A 24,505-nucleotide genomic window follows, 5' to 3' on the forward strand; every position below is an offset into this window, starting at 1 on the left:
TATTTTAGGAACAAAAAAATTTGCTCGAGTATAAACACATTAGTAAATAAAATATCAATTATGAACTGTGAATATTTGTAATAACATATAGATAAACTAGAAGGTACATTATAGTTCTCAAGATGATTTTCTAAAAAGTTAAAATACCACACAAGCAAAGCAAATTAAATCTAAACCTTGTGGTTCTTGAAACACAAAGCTGACATTCTATTATTTTTAATCTTATAATTGATGCATTTTTCTCAAGTTATTTTAGACTGATGTGCAAAGCTTCCTTTGCTATTTCACATCCTCTTATAGTTGATTTCTACACTGGGTTTTTAAAAAAATGCATTTTCTCTTTTTCTAGCTATAGCTCTAATATGTTCTGATTTTAAAAGCGAAAATAATTACTATAGGAATTAGCACACTGGAATGAGAAAACAAAATCCTTAGATGTTCCTGAGCAGTGGATTATACAATCAGGGCATTTTTATTCCTTCATTTCATTTATGAGCAAGTTTACTAGGCTTCTTGGATTGGTTTGAAACCACCTAATGACGTCAATGGGCCAGAGAAATTAGAGCTAAGCTAGACAGCTGCAGTGCACTGAATCTACAGAGGCTTTATTCTTTTCTCTCATGGTGACACCCAAGACAGATATTATCAACCAGACACTCCTGGAACAGCACCAAAGTGACAGTGTTTTTGCATTCAGAATCTGGAAATGGCTGCAATTAGAACAGGTCAGAGAATCTCAGAAATTCTGTTGCCCATTGTGATGATTAATAACAAAATAAAAAGTAGCTTTAATAAAGCTGCACTGACATTCACTGCGAAAGCTTATTACCGATCTCTAACATTTTTTTTTTAAGAGGGCAGGGGTTGTTTTATAGAGAAAACAAAAGAGATGGCTTTCATTTGCTTCCCTTTCCATAACATATACCTTTGTTCTTTTGTGGCATTAGCTTAAAACCCCAGTAAAGAAGCAGCATGGTGCATGAAAACATACCTTTTCTAAAAAAGATCTTAGATACAAATTCTCTCTCTCATGCACACATACTCATACATAAATAAATTATGGACCAATTATAATCATATATAATTGACACATATGTTCCTACAAAACATTCTAGCTTCTCCTGAGCACTAAAAATAGCACTAAATCTGTATGTAGAAAGCAAATTGATCCTACTCAAGAACTCTTATTTGTTTCTTTTCAGCTTATTTCAACTATATTGATTTTACAATATTCTCTGGCCTATCACAGAATTCTTTCCAGTGGAATCCTGCCCTGAATTATATACTAAACTTGACTTTTCTATTGATTTGGGGAAGTCATTAGAAAACAATATATAAGATAGTATAAAATATAAGAGTAAGGATTTGTGTCTCTTATTAAACTACATGCCTGCATAAAATGTGGGAGAGACTTGCTCCTTCTTCAGATGAACTATTAAGGAAAGCTATCCCAAAAGAACAATCTTCCGAGAACAGTTCCTTCCACATGGAAGAGTGTTCATCACCATGGTATCTAATGGATGCAGCTGCTTATTTTAAGGCCATATAAGGTGAAAGAAAATTCAGTCTAAGGACAGGGAATTCAACAAGCAGCCAACATACAATTCCTGTGCCTCTTCTTTTCTCACCTTTTCCTATTCATGACCAAGGATTATTCCAGGAAAAGGTTTTAATATGCAGTCATAGCCTCTGATTCACACTATGGTACAGTGGCATCAGATGACTCTATCATCCAGTTGTCATACTTCCTTGTTTATTTCTTCTCATTACAGGAAGGAAAGACATGAAGGAACAAAGCAGGGAATAACAGTAAAACACTTTTGCATCTCTGGTTAGGAAAATGTGTGATTGAAGCAGGGGACTTCTCTATGAGAAGTTGGATGGTGCTTCAGAGATTCTTCTCACTGATGCTACATGCATTTTTAGTTTCCAAGGAAGGAGAAGAGGAAGAAAGAAAAGGAAATTTTGCCTCTGTATTAGATTAGTGAGAGCCAGCTTGGTGTAGTGGATAAGATTCCAGGCTAGAAACCAGAAGACTATGAGTTCTAGTCCTGCCTTAAGCACAAAGCCAGTGACTCTCTCTCAGCCCTAGGAAACAGATAATGGCAACTCACTTCTGAAAATGTTGCCAAGAAAACTGCATTGTCTTGTCCAGGCAGTTGCCAGGAGTCAAGACTGACTTGAAGGTGGAAGGAAGGAAGGAAGGAAGGAAGGAAGGAAGGAAGGAAGGAAGGAAGGAAGGAAGGAAGGAAGGAAGGAAGGAAGGAAGGAAGGAAAGTACTTTCATTGAGATTGGGCTACAACTTATGAAATGAAAACTGTGCTGACTTTAAAAAGTTGTAGGCTACTGAATAAGAAAAAGTTAAATTGTGAAAATGACTACACATCAGGCATTCTGAGGTGAAATTGAGGGGAACTGCAGCCTGATTAGTAACCATATGATCAATCTAATTAAATAAACTCACTTGCAATCCTCCTGTAGAAATTCTGAAATAAAAACTTTTAAAAAAAAGTTTGTAATTGCATGTCTTGAGATAGACAGACGGACGGACGGACGGACAGATGGACGATAGATGATAGATATACACACCTATGAACATACATGCAAACGCACACTGATAAGACAGGATAGTTATGTGAAGTATGGAGATTCAATTCCAATTCCAATTGTAGCTTCCAGCAAATGAACTATGGATGATAGCCATACGCATTCTCTATTTGTAAACACTTCCAGACCTATGAATCTAAAGGAAGGAACAATAAGGAAAAGTCTGCTTAACTTTTCCCCCTTAGTTGCCCTTCCTCCTCCCTTTTTCCTACTTTTCAAATATATACACACACATCCAAAATATTTTTTTTTGCTTTGGAGAGAAAAATAGTTATTCATATTTATCTTAGAAAAACAAGTGTTAGTGATGTTTAAAAGCAGTCACAACAGAACAATCAAGGGTATAACTCGACATCTTTGTACATATCTGAGAATGCACAAATGAAATTCTGTAAGTGTCTCTTCCCTGGGTTTCGTGGAGTCATGTTGTTATGGTTTGCTGGAAGATCTTTCTTCAAGGAGGATTAGGTTGATGTCCAGTTTTTGTAATTGCCAGTGAGACGTGTTCTACTTCCCTGAATCCAGTGTTGCCTCCAGAAAGTCAACTGGCAGAGATGGTCAAGACCCTTTTGCCTGGCATTCCAGCGAAGTTCTTTCTTATGAGACAATCATTGGTGATATTCATTAATTATACCTCATTTGGATTTCTGAACGTAAGGCGGTCCTTGAAAAGTGTTTATAAACTACAGTGCAAAATAGGAAATCCAAACATTTTGTGAACAATTATAAATTTGGGAGACCTTCACTGGTTTTCTGTCTGTTTTCTTACACTAGTCAAAGGGGTGATTGTGATCTGCAAAACCTAAATCCATAAAACAGAAACCCAGAAGGTAAGGTTAGAAGGGACCTTGGAGATAATTCAGTCTTACTCCTGCCCAGTGCAAGAATCACATTACTATAGCACTACTTCCATTACTACAGAAATATTTGAATTCTACACAAATTGTTTGAGCTATCTGAAGGACCATCTTCTTCCACATGTTTTTTCCTAATAATTAAGTCTTTACCTATAACATTTTTCTTCCATAAATCAGAAAGTATAACTGGAGCAATATAGATTAGTTCACATATTACACTAAACCAGGATTAAAAAAAAAAAAAATTAACAAGCCATAGGGCCTGATTCACACAAAGTGCTGAACCATAATGCCATAGGGTCACACATCATCTTAAACCAGAAAACTAAAAAGCCATGTATGAATCAGAATCAGCTGCTTTCAAGGATCTGAGACATCAACATTCATGTTTGGGAAAACTTTAAGCCGCATCATATGCATGCATACTATACATAATCATTTGGATTTTCTCCTCAAGCAATTATTCAGTTTTAAACCCATGTTTCTTCTACTGCATATGGCTTATGCTCTCTTGAGTTCGCAGTTAAAGCTTTCTCCACAGTTCACAATGAGTAATTGCATATGAGCCCCTGACAGCCATAGGGAAAAACATCTGAAGGTCACTGCTGCTCTTTTTTTGCTTTAAGACAATACAATGATCTGGTGTATTCTCAGTTTTGCCACAGTCAGATAAATTGCTATGGAGTTCAGAGTCATTAAAGCACAAACACAGCCAAACTGAGTCCCCTTGTTTACTCATTAAACTGAGCGCTCAATAAAGAAATCAGTTGGAATTTCTTCTGAATGAACAGTGGGATACAAAGATATGCAAGTAATCTTTATGAGTCATAAGTATTTGCCATTTTTTTGGTAAACAGCTACCATATTTGTTATACCAGTAAAACAAAAATAAAAAAGCCCACTACTTGCCCAAACTCATATAAATATGGGTATATTTCTAAACATACTTTCCCATAAAAGATTGCATTTATTTATTTATTCATTCGTTCATTCATTTTATATGGCGGCCTACTCACCATGTGACTCTGGGCAGTTAACACCACGCTAAAAACATCAACCAAATAATGGAGCAACTATTAAAACATATCCCACCTGAGGTCGCTGATGCATCCATTTAGACCAATTAAACACTTAGAACAGGCTTACTTAATCTCCTGACCGAATGCCTGGGGGAAGAGCCAGGTCTTCAGCACCTTATGAAGGGCAGGTAAGGTCAGAGACATCTGGATCTCATGCCTTTGTCACCTCCCAATTGGGCTACTGCAATATGCTTTGCACGGGGCTGCCTCTGACGAGCATTTGGAAGCTGCAGCTGGTCCAGCAGTGGGCATTGCCCATATAACACCATTGCTGCATGAGCTGCACCAGCTCACGGTTCTCTTGCTTTTCTTGCTTTTTCTTATCTTTGGTTTCATTATTGTTGTGGGTTGCCCAGAGTTGTGTATTACAATATGGGTCGCCATATAAGTCTTTTAAATAAATAAATACTGAAAGGGTCTTCAAGTCTTTGGAGCCAGAACTTCCTTACCCATTTGGGGAGAAATAACAATAGTGACATAGTTACAGGGTTAGCTTCATTGAAGAGGAGGCAGATGCTAGGAAGTTGGCCATGTCCAAGTGTATTTCATTTACATATTTATTTCATTTGCATTTTGCCCAGGCCACAGATTTTGGCCAGCTTGAATAATATATCGCAAATTCCATAAAAATACTATTTGTTGTTGTTCAGTCATTAGGTCGTGTCCGACTCTTCATGACCCCATGAACCATATTGCGCCAGGCTTTCCTGTCCTTCACTGCCTCCCTGAGTTTGTTCAGTTTCATGCTCATTGCTTCATTGATGCTATCTAACCATCTCATCCTCTGCCGTCTCCTTCTCCTTTTGCCTTCAATCTTTCCCAGCATCAGGGTCTTTTCCAAAGAGTCCTCTCTTTGCATTAGGTGACCAAAGTATCTGAGCTTGAGCTTCATTATCAATCCTTCCAATGAGCAATCAGGGTTGATTTCTGACTGGTTTGACCTCCTAGCAGTCCAGGGGACTCTTAAGAGTCTTCTCCAGCACCACAGTTCAAAGGCATCAATTCTTCGGTGCTCAGCCTTCTTTATGGTCCAGCTCTCACAGCCATACATTACTACTGGAAAAACCATAGCTTTGACTATGCGGATCTTTGTCAGCAAGGTGACGTCTCTGCTTTTTAATATGCTATCTAGGTTTGCCATAGCTTTCCTCCCAAGGAGCAAGCGTCTTTTAATTTCATGGCTTCAGTCTCCGTCTGCAGTGATCTTGGAGCCCAAATAAATGAAGTCTATTACTGCTTCCATTTCTACCCCTTCTATTTGCCAGGAATTGATGGGTCCAGATGCCATGATCTTAGCTTTTTTAATATTGAGTTTCAAGCCAGCTTTCGCACTCTCCTCTTTCACCCTTATCAAGAGGCTCTTTAGTTCTTCTTCACTTTCTACCATTAGGGTGGTATCATCTGCATATCTGAGATTGTTGATGTTTCTCCCTGCAATCTTAATTCCAGCTTGTGATTCCTCCAGCCTGGCATTTCTCATGATGTACTCTGCATATAGGTTAAATAAGCAGGGTGACAGTATGCAGCCTTGTCGTACTCCTTTCCCTATTTTGAACCAATCGGTTGTTCCATGACTGGTTCTAACTGTTGCTTCTTGGCCCACATATAGATTTCTCAAAAATACTATAACACAATCTAAAACATGCTTCACTAAAAAAAAAAAAAAGCATTTTTTTCCCTTACATACCTTAAAACCAGATAAAACACCTTCCTAAATTATAAAAGTATTGGGGTCATTTGGACCTTAGAGGTTAAGTGTTCAAGAATAAAAAGACTACTGCAGGGGGGACAAACATTTCTGAGCCCTCACCTATGTTACCTTGCTTCCTGGGCTGATTGGACAAGGCAAAAAGGCCTGCTTTGGAGAAGATAGTCTCACAGGTATTTGGTAACACAGACCCAAGCCAAATCAGTCTTTGAACTGTACTCAGAAATGTAAGAGCTGCCAGTGCAGCTCTCACAATATAGATATAACATTACTGAAATGGCTCTGACTTGCCAGTATGTGGGCTGCTACATTCTGCAACAGCTGGAGTTTCCAGTATTCAAAGGCAATCCTAACCAAAGTTTCTTCCACTTTTGGGATAATGAGGGCATGAGTGACTGATACCAGAGCTGCCTGTTCCAAAAAGAGTGGCAAATGGTATACCAGCTAAAGCTGAGCAAAGAGTCCCCTCACCATGGACTCCACATGCTGATCAAGCAGAAGCCACAAATCCAGGAGAAGCCCTAAATCATGAACTTGCTCCTCATCCAGAGCCAATGAAGGTGCTATCTTTGGCCTCTTGACAAGCAGTAACTTCATCTTGCTAGGATTCAACATCAGTTTGTTTCATTTCATCTTACTGGCATCATTGGGGAAGAGCACCCACTTCACCTCCTGTCCAGTCAGGGTGGATATACAGAACTGGGTTTCCTCAAGTACTGATGACACTTCATCTGAAATGGACAATTGATCTCACCCAGCATTCTCATAGATGGTGTATCACTGTATTCTTCAAGGTACAACCCCTTCCCTCAAGGAGATATTTACTACTTCCAAAATCCAACTGCACACATTCTGTTGTAGCTGCTCTAAGGATCTTGATGGGACAGGAGTCTTGCCACTAAGAGCCTTGTACACGTTTTCAAAGTCTACATGATCAAAAGAATCCCAGATAATTTCACAAGACGTTGACCCCAGTTGTCCCACTTGTTCCTGTTTAAATGAATACAAATGATTTTGTGAGGAAAATGTCTTGCAAACATACTCAGCTTGCAGCTACCTAAAGTGAGATCATTCTTCCTGTCTTTCCCAATAAGCTCTATGGGTGACCCATAGAGTTAGTGTTGACACTAGTGACCACATAGATAGATCTCCAGGATTATCTGTCCCTAAACTCGCCCTTCACGTCTTCCTACGATGCAGCCTTCACTGCTGTAATTGAGTCCATCCACCTTGCTGCTTGCTGTCCTCTTCTTCTCTTTCCTTCCATCTTTCCCAGCATGAAGACTTCTCAAGAGAGCTAGATCTTCAAATATGTACTCAAAATATGCTAATTTGAGCATGGTCATTTTGTGCTTCAAATTAGAACTCTGGATTGATTTGTTCTATGAATTTTCATAATTAAAATAAATAATTAAATGATGCATTCTTTGCCTTTATTTAAAGCAAATTCTGAGTTTATGAAAATATTTTCATTTTCTGCTGAGATTCAGTTTCCTCCTTTCTCTTTCCTAAATAGAAATTAAGAGGGGGAGAACAACTGAAACCTTCTTTAGTGACGTCTTGAAGAATTAATAATCTGCTGGCTCTAAAATATGGTCATAAAACTGAATTTAAAAAATAATACTTACCTCCAGTATTAATGATTGAATTTAATTTATGAGATGTAGGAAAGACAATCCCTTAGTGTAATACAGAGATCTAATTTAAGTGTCCTGAGATGCAACAGATCCTGAACAAAGGATCAGATTCTGTGTGTGTAGGAATGATATGCCAGTTATGAGCCAAATGGGGTGAATAGAAGAATTAGCCAAAATAGTTCATTGTTTTGAGGAAAATTAAATTGATTTTTAAAAACCCATTACAAGTCTAACTCTGGACAGAATTCACCCTATGTGTAATTTAATCTCAGATTCAAGGTTTGCTTTTTGTATTAACCTAGATTTATTTAAGTCCCTATTCTTTATTTGATGCACAGGAAAACTACAATAAAAATACCTTTCTTCATCTCTCTCTCTGTCTCTCTCTCTCTGCATGTATTATGGAACAAATCTACGAAACCTAAATTATTTTAATGAATTCTAGGTCTTAATCTACTTTGTTGAAAAAAGGCAGCTTTATAAAATTTACTTTCTCTTCAAAGGCAAGTCAGAGTAAGTTGAAATGATATCAGAATTACAGACAATTCAGGCAGAAAACAATGATGTTAAAACATATAATCATATTTCACAGTCTCAGAATCTGGTGTTTGGAGATTATCCATTTAGGATTCTCAATTAACTATTATGATGCTAAGCATAAAATTAAAACAATCTTCCAAATGTATAGGGCACAAATTACCCTTTACCTGATGTTAATGCTAATCATTATTAAGTTATTAGAGAGATAATAATCAGTCAAGTTTGTTTACAATCATTTAGGAAACGTACAGTGTGAATATATAGGAATCATACTCTTATCCACTATGAACTGGTGATCCTAGCATTAGTCATAATGAGAAAGAAAATGCTAGGGGAGTGGGGTGATGTCCCTACCATCTCCTCTGAGAAACAAACCACACTCTCTAGCACGGATGATGTTACCTAGTTGGATAATGAAATGTCTGCAAACAACCAAGCTCAGAGAGCATCAAGGACTCCACAGTTCAACTATGACCTACAGTTATTCTCTTCTATTGAGACTTCCTTGTACTACCCAAATTAGTCTGCTGCTCTTAGATGTGGTGAAGAATGCTGTCCTGTTGCCAGTGCTGAAATAATACTCCATTGACAACTGGTTGAATACAATAGGCCTGCCTCTATTGAATTTGTTTAAAATGCTACCTTAACAAATTCTGCTAATAGTATTTATCATTTATTTAGCATGATTTGGACATAGCACAGTGTGGCTTGGTGTGGTATAGCAGCAGAGCCAGCACCAGTATGGCACATGGCATTAATAGTCACAAAAACAACTGGCTTATATATTGCCATAAAATATCAAAATATTTTATTTAGTTTGTCATAAGCCCTCTGGAAGAGTCTTCCCCTGAGTGAAATACTAAAAAAGACCTAATAATTCAGGTCTATCAAGTGAATCACCTTTCTCTTGGTGACTTCATGGTATATAATCAATCAATTGATCAATCCATCGCATTATGGCCTATTATATCAAATATGGACAGTAGTTTAATTCTCATCTTATCAATAAATTCATGATATTATACCATGCTTTGATGAAAATCTAGTACCAATTTCTCACTACAGATATTAAAAGTCATGATTCTCAAACTGTGGTTGCAATGCACTGAGAAATCATGAGCAGTTTGAGGGGGGGTGGGCGGAGGCTGCCAGAGCCAGGATACAAACATTATTTGTCTTTGTTTAGCTCTTGGATGGGGCCACCATTTCTGACTGCACCTATGAGGATGGTACCAGAACATTCCATTACCTGAGGCTCCTTCTTCCTTCTTCCTCACTAGTGATAGAAATAGCCTATAAAAATAACCTTGGCAATATCACCCATGAAAATTGATGGGGAAGCTAAGCCCACCGCAGTCCAAATATGCTGATATTACCATATACCTGCTAACCCAGACATTGCTGTAAGCTTCATGGACAGACACATTCTGGTCAAACCCAGGGGTCCCATGGGGCAAGTTTGTGAAATGGGAATCTAAGAGTAATGGGTGTTGGTAAATGAACAGATGCTGGGACTTACTTGCTGGGTTGTTACAGTAAATTTCTGTACCACTCATTCCAACAGATGTCCAGAAAGAAGGAAAAAGAGGAGAAGGATATCCAGAAAACCCAAGACAGAAAGGTCTTTAGGGGCATTTAAGAAGAAACATAGGATTGCTTTTTTTCCCCTACAAAGCTTGTAAATGGACTCTGTATAGGGATCATTGGGGGTGGATGGAAGTGATTAGGGTATAAGGGAAGATGTCTACCCTGTCTAAGTTTGCAGGAAGAATATTTATTTACCTTAGAAAGAATGAGTAGATTAAGCTACATTTTGTTCTTTCTCCTATCATCTCCATTGTATCATCAATAATTATTAATATTTTATTAGCATTTACATTCATCTTGCTTATTTATACATTTATTATACTATAGCTTATATGCCACTCCAATCAGAAAATGAATTAATACAGCTTAGAACCAGAAATATCAAAAGCCACAAAAAGCAGCAAAAGAAATCATAACCATCAACACAACTGGACTCACCATAATTCTCAATAAATGCCAGCACTAGTTCTTCAGGACAGTTAAGCTACTAATACCATCCCCAAAGGCGCTCTGGGACAGCCAGATCTTAACTGCTTCCTGGAACAATAGCAGAGATGGTTCTGCCCTTATCTCTGGGGGTATGTACTTATTTATTTATTTTGTCAGATTTATATGGCTGCCCATCTCACATGAAGATATGAAGGTATGCTGTAAAAAATTGTACAGAGTATGCTGTTCCAAAGTCGGGGGGCAGCCACAGAATTGCTTACTAACAATGGCCCATGGTCCCATAGATATTTCACAGAGAGTGCAGGAAGATATCATGACTGATTTTATTGATGGCAGCTATAAGGTCTAGCAGGACTAGGAAGGTTGCACCCATCCATCCATCCCAATCCCATCGCAGGTCATTCCCAAAAGTTATCAGTGTGGCCTCGCTGGCCTGAAAAAACTCGCGATAATCTGCTATGTCCAGGGATCTCTATAACTGCAGACGCATCGCTTCCCAGAAAGGAAAGGCTGGAAACAGTCTAATGGTTGCTTAAAATAGCTAAATTGAGTGACCCAATAGTCCCCTGCCAAGAATTATCTAGTGCCCTTACCCAGCCTCCTGATATCTCCCTGGCAGCTTTCACAAACCAAGTAGAGTAAATATCTGGTCCACATATGGCAGAGCTGCTGTCACAGAGGACCCTGTCTACTTCCTCATATCAACAGGCCCAAACCATTCCCAGGTAGCTTAGCAAGATGTAGCCAATGTACGCATGCATTAATATTGTTTGCATGCTTCTAACAAAACATGGCACCAATTAAAATGTTACACATTTCTGTATCTGTGTAAATGGGTGTAACATTGGTCTCATTTTATCATTCATGATGGACAGTCAAGCTGATTTTATTGCTACACCACTGCCCTATACCACTAGATCTTGTCATTTGAACTACTGGAGCTCCACAAATCTGGGAGTGGAAGAATTTCAGTGCTGGCTTTGAATTTCATTTTGTTTTAGAGAGGTGAAGGAAGATGGTCTCTGTGCCTGTGTCACTTGCTCCTAGACTGGTTTCAGCTAGAGTTGCCAACTCAAGGTTAACAAGGAATAGAAGGGGGACATTGCATAGGATCTCTCTCTCTCTCTCTCTCTCTCTCTCTCTCTCTCTGGGAGGGATTATTTTTAATTACTAGTAATTGTGCCAGCTGGTGATTTCTTGTGGTATCTAGCATATCTGTAAATATTATTCAAAGAAGAGAGTAATCACACAAATTGATTAATTTAGGAGTTCCAGGCACCATAAAGTTTGAGAATTCCTGCTATAAATGTAAACAAATGTAAATGTGGAAAAAAAAAACTTAATGTAGATTGAATGGACAGATGTTCTTGAAATCAGTAAGATTGGGTGAAGTGAGGAGCTATATGTTTGTGATATAACAGAGGAGTAAAAGCAAACTTTGAAAACCTAAGAAACATATCTTTACTGCAATAAAATATGCTGTTTGTTCATGAAAAGCTAAAACACAGTTATGTACTAGCTGGAGTCTCCCTGATAAAAGATTGTGTGTGTGTTTTATTTTCTGCAAGACAGATTCTTCTTTCCTACTTTACTGTTACAGACAGCCTCCATGTCTTCAATATTTCCAATTCTTATTGCAAGAAGCAAAATGTTATTCAGAGCTGCTCAGATTTCTTCAAGAGTTATGTTTATTTCCTCCACAGAATAATCTTGACTGAGATTTCCTGTTTGCATTTATATAATATCTTCCCAATGATAATGAAATATAAAATTAGAACTATAAGCAGGAAGTTTATTCAGAATCCAGCATCAGCTTCAAAGTGAAGCCATGGTGCAATTCAAAGTATGTAGTATCCACTGGATATGTTACTGAAGCCTCATATTACTTACAATCCTCTTTCTTTACTTTGTATTATTCTTGCAGCTGTAATACCTCACATTTTGATTCTATACTCTGAGCTTGCTAGCCACAAACCTAACAGTCCCAATTTTTTTTAGTGGATAATGCTGCTAAAGCTGCAGAGAGTTTAAATTATGTTTTCCTTATTAGTAGCCATTGCCAGGGAAATAAAAAGAAATATGATAATTTCAGCACCAGCACTTTAAGTTAAAATAAAAATATTTAAAAGAATTTCAGTAACTATTCCCAGTGTATAGGATTAGCTATGCATATGCCCAATTTCATAACACTGGAAGCATGAAAAAGCTTGTGTGATCATCCTGCTGAAACTGGTGCTAGCCAAAACAAGCTGGCTTTTACCAACTGGCTGCGGAGAGCTGCTCCCGTAAAATATAAGCAGTTTATTGCCTACCACGCTTAATTTCTTCACGCAACTACAAACATGGAAAAAAAAATACTGGCAAATAACTTTGATTCCTGTGGAATCAGGTTGTGTTTAAGATATTCAAATGTTGAGACGTGATAGATAGATAGATAGATAGATAGATAGATAGATAGATAGATAGATAGATAGATAGATATTGGGAGGAACATTGTGAAAGAAGATATGCATTTCCATGAATGGATTCCCTTCATAGGAATCACACATGGAAGGGTTCATTCACCATTCACCATTTTGTTAATTGTGAAGAAAAGAGTACATGTAAAACCAAAACAGCAAGGTAGCTCCATCCATACAAATAGGTACTTTCAGTATAGGAATCGTATGAGCTCAGTTCTTAACTGATTTCAGAACAGAAGATGAGGACAATTTTAAGGAACTATATATTTACAAGAAGCCCTTGATTATAAAACATGCTTGCTTCATTAGATTCAAAAGTAGAATGATATGCTACTGCCATACAAATACAACATAGGCAGACTAGCAGTAGATTAACAGCCCAGATGCTACTGAAAGAACCCCAGCTATCAGCTGTACAACTAGCCGTAAGCTGCCAGCAACATTTCAACAAGTCACATGCCACTGTTGGAAAAATGTCATTGTCATAGACTTGACTTAACTTCTGAATCCAGTGTTGGTCAACAATGTCTGTGAATTCAAGTGACGTGCATCAAAAGGAAGATAAGCTTCTCTATTTTTTATTGTAATTTTTAAAACAGAAGTTCCAAAAAAGTAAACACCTTCAGGTCATCTCCTAATGATTTATAGACATATTCATGTGGTTTTCTTGGCATGATACAGTTTGCCATTGCCTTCTTCCATTTTTATTTTTTTGGTTTCTTAGTTCTTTGTTTACTTTTCAGTACAGCCCAACCTCATTTGAAAAGGAAATATTGCTACATAACAACAAATGTTTAATGGATTAAAATACTGTACAGTGATTGAAGAGAAAATACTCCTAGAAACACCATCTTTTTCTATGGACAGTTTTTTAGACAGAACCACAGATTTGTATTTTTTTTGCTTTAATGCTAACAATTAACTTCTTTATCTATATAGCATTTTGATTATATAATTAATGTTCATACTATGGAGAGCATGCAGAAAATTGTAGTAATGATTTTGGTTTATTAATGCCTGCCACATATCCTTTCCATTTTTATATACACTATTCTCTTAAATGTCTCTTTTACTAACATTTCCATTCATTGTTTTGTTTTCCTTGATCTTTAAAACTAGTGAATTTAAATATGTGACATGCAGCTACATACATGTAAAAATGACACATAAGAGCCATCTATCAATAGAACCATTTCATCTTGGAAATCAATAATTTATTTATTTTTTATTTGTTTTTAGTTTGGAAACTTTAACTGTACATTCCATCTCTCTCTCTCTCTCTCCCTCCCCCCCCTCTCTCTGTCATTCACACGTACACACACATGCACACCTTTTATTACTCGGCAACTAAAAGTGAAATAATGTATTGGTTGGTTCCTTATATTCTACAAATTAGCATCTGTAAATTTTCTACGTAGAAACTTTTTAGGGATTAGAATGAAAACTACACATGAGAAAGGAATTAGCTACATGCAATATACTTTGTTTTTAACTTCCTTTAGGAAGGCAAGACATATTTATGGTCATTGCTAGCAGCTTCATTATGGAAACAAACACTGGAAACAGATGCTAAGAATCACAGAAGGAACCTACATGTATTATGATTATGAAACTAACCTACTATTCTCTCCTGGGGTTAATTGTACTATGCATATTCTGTCAGAGAAATAAAACATTGCAGACTCTGATGATACACCCAGTCATTTGATTAAGCCATTTAGGTGGGAATAATCAAAACAAGCTTCCAATTAAAAAAAAATGTCCTGATTCATATGATTTACAGATATATGGTTGGCTTAACATAACCTGAGAAACAGAAGAGTCAGCCTTTAAAAAATGCAATGATTATGTTGGAAAGCATTTTCAACTGGTTATTGTTTGGCTTCTCTTCCACTGAGCTATTCTGGATGCTCATTTTTTCAAAGAGAGAGGCATATAAAAGAATCTTGTGAGCTAAAAAGTAACATACTTAGTAATATAATTTACAGAAATCAACAAAACTATCTGCATTTATAATGCAAATTAAGCGAGCAGCTGTATCTTATAACAGTTATAGAAATCACAGCACTTATGAAGGTAGTACCCCTCGACTCTTGTAGCTCTGTGAAAGGACAAAAGGTATCTGTCCAAATTTCCAGTAATACAATTTAAATAACAATGATTTAATTTCATATATCTGCATGTACATATGCATAGCAATTCAACCATTGAACACCATTAGCTGTTAAATTCTTCTTGCAGGTGGGCTGGCAAAATTAATTGGCTTCATTCTGAGTCAGATATAGTATTTTTGAATTCTCTGAAAGGATTCTAGGATATGTAAGATTTTTCTCCTGGCTTGTAATGAGTGTTCATGCTCCTCATGGAGTTGCATGCGTATTACGTATTGATTCTGAAAATGATACCTAGCAACCAAAGTCAAAGAACTTAGTCATGACCAAAAGCAACTTACCTTTGGAGGAAAAAAAAGTAAAAAAAAAAAAAGTAAAATGGGGATACTGATAGCTAAAATGTTTATCAGTAAATAAATAAATAGAGGAAATACACCAATAAAGGAAATACACATAATTTGGTTGAATAGTTTTTGGTCATACTGTTCACAGCAATCACTAAGAGTTTCGCTGACAAGGTAGGAAAGAAAGGTTGAATAATCTACATAGTCATACTTATGCTAAATCTTATTTTATATTGTGAACCAAAGAACTTTTGACAGAAATGTTGTTTGGTTCATAATATACCAAAGTGCAATGAACTGAGCATATTTATATACTGAGCAGATCATTATGACGTCTTAGAATGTGACTTCTCTGTTGGCACACAGGGCATGTTTCTGCCTGTCATAAACATTGGATTCTTTTTACTGCTTTTCCACTTTTGCTTTGATGAAATGCCACTGGCACCAATTTACTGGCACTGTAATCATGATCACAGCAAAACTGAATGGCTACCACAGTGCTGGCAATTGAAAAGGAAAGCTTTGGAAGCAGGGCATATCTGGTAGGCATCTCCTCTGATAAAATCTTCTGCCGTGCCATTTCATTTCAACAACTAGATTTATCATATTCTAACACTGTATCTGCACTTCCCATTTAAGCTGCTGTAGTCCTATCCTTATGGTAGCTTAAGTCTCCACTGTTTTTTAAAAATCCTGTGTGGACTGTGGTGAGAACTCGCAAGGTATTTAGACTGGAGTATACCGTATCGTCCCACAGGACAATTCTCCTGGTGCTGTGCTTTCCCATTCTTCTGTTCTGGGAAAATGATGAGCAATCACTTCCCCTCCTGTGGGCTGGTTTTAGTGCACATACAGTATATACAGTACATTTATATTTGTGTAATATATATACAGATCTATAAAAATAATTACGCAGCCTTGCCCTATCCAAGATAAATTTCTTAATCTTGGACCACAGATGGAGAAGGTGGTGATATAAATTTGTAACACTCATAGCATATGAGCATTAGAAGCCTTCAATGCTTGTATTTAAATATTTAAATGTGTTTTTACAAGCATCTTTCACATTGACATGCCTAAAGCAGTTAAGAAATATCCTAGATCCAAAAAAAAAAAAGTTTAACTATTTCCATGTGTCAAAAGCTGCTCTAGATTTTTGTTTTTCAAAGAACATATCCCCTCACTTTGTCCTTGAAGGCTACTAAGGAAGGCTGTTTTGAAACAAAGGAGTTTTAAAAGCAGTGCTTGAAAATAACACTATTCAAAAGAAAAGAGTTTAAATCCACTTGGCAAGCTTAAGTTGGTGAGCATCAACTATATATTTCATCCTAGCTATTGTATTGTAATAATTTCTAATTCCTGAAAATACATCCTGATGTGGCAAGTCTTTGGGTTAGAATACTGCAAAGTGAGTGTTTACAGATTTGACAGAACAATCTTTTTCATCTTTCCAGGAAAAAAAAAAAAGATAGAACAGGAAACAGAAATCTTTAGCACTATACCAGCATGAAATATCAGATACTAACAAGTCTGAACAACAAAAAATGTATATAATTTGTATGGAATAATAAAAAAAGTATTAAATGTATTGAAAGAAGGCAGATTTGGAGAAAGCCTTACTAAAGCTATAAAATAATTATATACAATAAATATTAAGAGTTTTCAAAAGATGTATTAGAAATGAAATCTAACGTCACTTCAATTAGTTTTACATATCTTATGCTTTCTGTTAAATATGACAAACTATGTCACATACCACTGAAGATAGAACATCAAAATATTAAAACATGATAACTGAATATTTTAAAAAAATCTCCATCTGGATCATATTTTGTTACATGCTTTCTGTTAGAAAAAAAATAAAAGGAAAGTCCATTATTCATTTCCTTTTTGTATACGCATGAAGTCTCGAAAGTGTTCATAATGAATATATATGAGACATTTCATAGGACTATCTCATATAGAGAAAATTTACAATGAGAATAAACTTACAATATAATCAATTGTGTGTGTGTGCGTGCGTGTGCATGCACGTGATCTCTCTCTCTCTCTCTCTCTCTCTCTCTCTCTCTCATCTATCTAAAATACATTATTGTTTTACACGAAATGACATTTCTCAGTTATGCACAGTTGCCATTTTTTGGAAGATCTTCTTGTACTTTAACATTTACCCAAGAAGTTCTGACATTTGATTTGCTTTCATTTACAAAGGTTCTAATTTGGAAGAAATCTAATGGTAGTATACACAGCGTGCTATACAGTGTGAGTCCAGTGCCCTGAAATAAGCCTTTTTAAGTTAAATGGGGTTTAGTAAAAGTATAGCTTTAACTTCTGATGATGTCCTGGACATAATAATGGAGTTTTCTTAGCGACATGGTTTGCCATCAACTTCCCAGTCAAGCCTATAGACTTGTCATTTCTCTGTGTTCTCCCACCCAAGCACTCCCAGTCACCTAGCTGTGCAAATGAGGCTTACTCTCAGGATTACCATTTCGTCCACTTCAGAGTTATTTTGGTTTTGCTCGATAACTCATTTATGAATATTTAATCACTATCTTTTACCAGCCTTCATACATCTAACTTCAGAATAAACCACTGTAAAACAGTGACTGCTTCCCATACTATTTTTCAGAAAAGATGCCAATACTTTGAGGTCAGTCATCCCCTACCTGTGTTCTTTTTTCCTCACTGCTCATAAGCCTTACGCAATACTAAGTTACTAATACAGAGCTTTTTTTTTTTTTAAATATTGCATGATTCTTTATACTTAAGAGCTTCATTTCAAAGGAGAAAAGAACAATTTGCATCTTTGGGGCCTTCTGACAAAACAAACTCTGTGTTCACACATTATATAGTTGCAATCAGTGAACCAGAAATACACTACAGTTTCAAACTGTAGTTTGCTATCCTGTTTGAATCAGACAACCAGAGGAAGCCAGATAGTCGGAGGCAGGACCAGCAGGATCAATATGCTTAGAGAGAGTTTCCCATAGTACAGGGACTGCCCTCCTTCTCCTTGGCTCTCTGGGCATTGGGGGGTAGCACCCTGCCTCCTGCTTAGTCCTTGGTGCTTCTGACTTGCATCACCAGATGCCTTCTGTGGGGCTGTGCAACTGCTACTTCTCCTTACTAAGAACATTGTCAGTCAAATTCTGCTGAGATCTAGGAAGGGAGGCACATCATCCTGGGGGTGGGGGGACCACCACCAATTGTTATGAACTGGATTGAACCAGACAGATAACATCCCTGCCTTATTTTTCTTCACTCATACTTCATATTAAATCAGAGGATGGTGATGTTGCATCCATGCTGCCTATCATCAGAAATTCAAAATTAAATAAATGTTTTAAAATGAGTGAATGATGATGATGATGATGATGATGCAGAGTGCTCATATCATCACATGATTCCATTGTTATGCTAAAAACAAAACAAAAACCACTTTATGACTTAGTGTCACATGAGAAGCCAAGTGATTTTATATATTATTTAAAAAATCGGTATCATCATTTGCCCATAAAAGTGATCTTGGTAGATCAGCTCTGGGTGAGCCTTTAGGCTAAGCTCTCTCCAAAGCAGCAAATCTACGTAACAAAATTAAAGCAATTTTTCTCCAAGAGTCCCTGATATCACTTTCACTTAATTAATAGTTCCAAAAGTTCTTGAATGGAGGGACTAATCCCACTAAAGTTTTGAGTACACATAGCTGGACAAAGGGGAAGGGAGATTGGCCAAGGGATAAAATGACTCAATAGAAGAGAATATATGAAGCTCAGGGTTGAACTGTGGAGTCCTTGGTGCACTCAGAGCTTGATCACCATCATCACCATCAGTAACATCCACAGCACTGATTATGTTACCTACTCGTGTAATTAAACGTCTGCGAGCAAATAACCAAACTCAGAGAGCACCAAGGACTCCACAGATAAAATGTCATGACACCATGATGCATATACTTATATACTTGTGTCACCTATTGGACAGAATTACGTCAGGACAGGCTCTGCATCATGATATCACCTCACACCTGTTATGTTTCTGTCTTTCCTGTTTTGCATTCACATAGGCATCTGCAGCAGGTTTCTTGCTATATTTAACAAGAATACCCTTTCTTTTTCATAGTCTAGTTTCCAGTTGTAGCATTAGTCTGTGAATCCCAAATTGTCAAAAAGGTTGAACAAAGAAAAAATGGGTCCACCTTGGATCACAAGAAGAACAGACCATTCAATACTAGATGAAGTAAATCAGGCTGTTTACTGGAAACACTAACAGTAAACTGAAATATTTTATACACATGATGGGAAAGCAAGAGTCACCGGACTAGAGTGTGATCATGATGCTTGGGAAAATCGAAGGCAATCAAAAAAGAGATCAACAGAAAACAAGGTGGCCAGATACCATTATAAAAAACAGAAGCACCAGCTTACTCAAAGAAGCCATTAATGTCAGGAAATTCTGGCGAAGTGTCTGTTGGATCACAGGGAGTCAGAAGTGATTGAATGGCTAGACTCACACATACAGATACACCCAGAGACAAACATAAGACAGTCAAAATATTCTAAGAGAAAGGACACATTTCTCTCTCTCTCTCTCTCTGTATATCAATAAAATAAATAACAACTATAGATATGCTTAAATATTTTTAAATGGTTATTTTAAAACACAAATTATTTCAGAAAAAAGACTTATATTTAGATATACTTTATGCAAATAATGTACTTGAGCACAGCTTTGGAATATACCTACAGAAATATTATATGCAGTGAAAACCTTAATATATTTTGTTTCCTTGGAAACCACACCTTTCACCTTCATTGAACAAAACTTAACCACTAGAAATTAATGATATAAGGCCAAGTTATTTTAATCCATACACAAACACAGACATATGCATATGTGTTAGGAAGCTCATCTCTCCATTGAAACAATTTTCTCATGATAATCAGCCAAACAAGCCAAGTCCGTTAAGTACAGAAATATTTGCTTGGATGACTGTAATTGAATTGTAGTTTAGTTCTCTATTATTACAGAAATAGTGATGCAGTACCATACATTTTTCAAAATGCTTCTAGAATTCAAAATATTATTACAAATAGCCTATTTTACCTCTGTCAATAATCAGTATGAAATGTTTATATGGGTACTAAATTTGTGACTCCCTTTCTAATCTGCTAAATTATTCTGAAATTTCACATTAAACCATATCTAAGAATTTTAATAAATTTCCTTTGCTACTTATTAGCTGCATTTTATAATTTGGGTGGGGGGACTTAGTAAATTTTATTAGTAACTTTACAGTCTGGCCACAGAGCTTCAATTATTGGGCAAATCAAAATATTAAACAAACAAAAAATCAAATCTATGATATACAATAGTTCTTATTATATTTTTTTATTGGAAAATTACTGTGGTTAATTCCCAGTTTAGTTCACACCCAGTACCTACCCAGTCAGTCCCTATACCCAGATCAGAGCAAGCACAAACGCCACTTAACTGAGCTACCAAAAATATAGCTTGATGTTTATTTCTTAAACATCAGCAAACACCAAAAAAGTTAACTCACAAAAATGAGATATTTATTTATTTATTTATTGAGCCGTTCCTCTCAAAGAAAAGTGACCCTAGGCAGGCAAAAGCAGGGAGAAAGGCATGAACAACAGGCAAGCATTTATATTATCTATATATCTATATCAAAAGGTATAAAACCTTCTAGAGACACTGGAAAAAATACTGTGGGTAATTAGCATGGACAGTCCCAAAGGGATTATTCCAGTCTTTGGTTATTCCAGCTTTAACACTTTTATGTGCATAATGGCAGAATAGAGGTAGAAAATAGGACACCAGGTGGCTCGTCCTCTATTCTGCATCATGAAGGAAATTTGGTAGATGGGGATGATACATCCAACAGTTTTGATCTGCAAGCTAGAGAACATAGATTTGTTCACACATCATTCTATTCTAACTGAAAAGTGCATATAGGTAAGTGTTATATATATTCAGTGATTTATTTTTATTCATGCAACGTGTAATGGCAAAGTGCAAAATGAACATTTGGTTGTTGCTGCAGCTGCAAGGTTTAAGAGGGACTGTTGTCTGGTTGGTTTTAGTTCAAATAATCTTGATAAATATTTTGGAATGGCAAAGATTTTTCCTCACATCTTTTTGGACAATTGCCTATATGGCTGATTTTCATTTAAGTAATGCATTTTGAAAGCCTCAATGGCTTACTCTCCCTAAGATGAATGAGAAAAGTTTCAGGCAGAAGTTAAAAGCCAACTCCTGACAAATGCTATGGGTGTGCCTAGGGCAGTACATGATGCTGGAGAAAACATTTCTACTTTTAAGAGGTAACAAGGCAACTACTGGCCTCAAAATGTCCTGATGTGACAGGAAATCTGGAAGAAGTTTTGAGTAAACAAAATGCTGCATTAGTGTAAATTCTATAATTAAATTGCCTCTCTCATAATCTGGTCTGGATGTACTTCAAATCAAAGTTAGTTTAATTTTAAAATTAAAAATTGAATTGGTTAAGGAATAAGTGTTCAGTACAGAATTCAACCATAATCCCTCAAGCACTTGTCGTGCACAATGTATATATGAAAGAAACAGTTCCTTGATAACAAAGAATTCACTTCAGGTAAATGCTGAAAGTCTAAGAAAGGACAGAAGACCAGAGGACTACATGGGAATTTAGCAGCTTCTTCAAACATGAAATTTCTCACTTATTTAAAGTTAAGCACGTACAAGTTAGCACTCTATGGAAAGAACATGAAGTCATTTCTAAAGTGCAGAAAATCATGAATTCATTAGATAAAAGAAATTTGGGTGGCTCCTTATTTTAATTACTAGTGCTTAATCAGAATGAAATTGGTCTGAATCAGATGCAGTGAAAATTACTGGACAGAATACCTCATTTTTATGAGAAGAGCCAGGGAAAGGTATGATTAGAATCTAGAAATATAGTACGTGGGTTTCATTTCCAATATCAGAAAGCTAAGCTGGGGATGGCAAGTCCCACCCTACACATCCTGCTGCTGAGAGATATTTGTCTGTATAGCCTGAGGCTGTGTAAGAGATCTGGCTACCCTTGTGTAGGAACTTGTGTGGCATTCCCAAAAACGGAGAACTTCCTGAGTGTCTTCAGTTAAATATGCTTATTAGTTTCTGCCAGCTCTTTATGCTAAGTGCAGTGATGGGGTCACAATTTATTTGGCTCACATTTGTCTTACCGACAGCCAGTAGAAGCTATCATTTTCAACTTTGTTCTAAACTTGAAGTTTTAATATAAAAAAGTACATTTGAAAATAAAAAAATCTACTGGAAAGACAAATAGATAAAAAAGTCAAAACAATTTATATTAAAAGTATTTGAAAATTCAGTTCATTTAGCATTTAACCAGCTAACTCTTCAGAAACAAGCTGCATGTCATTTCTGCTAATGTAAATCACAATCTGTTGATTAATATTAATCAAATTGGATATGGGGGTATTTCTATTTCTAATAGCATTTGTAAGCCTTATTCATCTCAATACACACACACACACATACACACACACACACACGTTTCCCAATAGAATCCCAGCTTTCCATGTATAATATTTTTATTTTTTAAGTAATAAACATGTTAACATACTTGATATTTTGTATTCTTAGTCCTTTTAAATTCTGCCATCACCTTTTGTATTGGGCCAGAATGAATAATAATAACAATAATAGCATACACTAGCAGTTCTCAATGCCTGTGCCAACTTTTAATTTTCATGTAAATATTAATAATAATATTTTAACTTCCCCTAAAATGCACAATAAGCAGCACAAAATCATAAACAGGACAAATATTAAATTTGTTCCAATGCTGGACTATCAAATTTCAAGAAAGCCAAGGTTTTAATTTTTTTTTTATTTTTTAAAAGTAGTTTAACAAAAAAGTGAAATACAACAAAGAAAAAACATGTTAATATGACATCATAACAGTGAATAATCACAATTCTATATATACTTACCTAATGCTTGTATTATTCAAGTGTGTGTGTGTGTGTCTACATATATATATATATATATATATATATATATATATATATATATATATTCTAATACATTTATCTGTCATGTGTAATCAGATCTTTAATCCATTGAATAAATGGGGACATGCATTTATCTTTCCAATGCTGCAATATCAGTTGTTTGGCCATAATAAGGGCACAGAGAATCTATTTACATTGTCTGGTTGTCAAGTTCCACATACTAGGTATATAGTTCAGAAGAATATTATCCTCTGAAAATTTTAGCTTTTGTTGCACATATTTGTATAATCCACTTTCTCCCAAAACCTGGTAAGCATAGGACATTGTAGAAACATATGTTTTAAAGAAGCATTATCCTTATTACATCTCCAACAAAATGCTGTTTTTGATTATTCTTTTCTATACAAACGTAATGGAGTCAGATAAATTCTAAATATTATTTTTTGTTGTATACGTTGTAATTTGAGGTCCTTTGACACTCTTGCTATAGAAGTTAAAACACTCTCCCATTGTCTAGGCAATATAGGACTTCTAATTCTTTATTCCACTCATTTCTTAACATCTGCATATCAAAATGATGTATTGATACAAATAATATAAAAACTAATAGTAGATTTTTTAATTTTAAAGGATTTAACAACTTGTTCTAGTATCTCAGGTATCTCAGAAGCTGAAAATGCTGATAGTCCAAACAATGATGTTAACAAATGTTGTAATTGTAAATATTGCCATTGGGTTACATCTGATAGATATTTTTCTCTTAACACAGAGTATGCTAAAAATTCATCTTCATCATCTATTAGTTGGTCCAAAGTCAATATCCCTGCTTCCGTCCAATTTTTCCATATCACCATCTTTTCCCCAATTTTTAAAGTTGGGTTTCCCCATAAAATTAATCTGGCATGGGAAAAAGGGAAGAAAGCCAGATTTGAGAATACTGAAATAATACATTGCCTAACACATCCATCATGATAATTACCAACATGTTTACTTTGAATGCAGCTTCATTCAAGATAAATATTTCTCTCTATCACTTTGTTAATGTAATGACAGGAGCCAGAGGGCAGGCCATTTCAGGGGAAGATGTCCCCGATGTGT

At 36.1% G+C, this 24,505-nt stretch overlaps 1 protein-coding gene and 1 pseudogene across 2 annotated transcripts in view; one reads left to right on the forward strand and one right to left on the reverse strand.

Annotated features, from left to right (window-relative positions):
* The window catches only part of PDE4B (phosphodiesterase 4B), a 224,325-nt gene that overhangs the window by 92,706 nt on the left and 107,114 nt on the right, over positions 1-24,505 (reverse strand). The window lies entirely within an intron of this gene.
* The window catches only part of LOC148214175 (uncharacterized), a 52,402-nt pseudogene that overhangs the window by 26,373 nt on the left and 1,524 nt on the right, over positions 1-24,505 (forward strand).

Source organism: Python bivittatus, unplaced genomic scaffold, assembly GCF_059951505.1.
Source record: "Python bivittatus isolate LINGU-HERP-01145 unplaced genomic scaffold, Pbiv_v1 ctg000700_np1212, whole genome shotgun sequence".
In the NCBI taxonomy this organism is placed as follows: Eukaryota; Metazoa; Chordata; class Lepidosauria; order Squamata; family Pythonidae; genus Python; species Python bivittatus.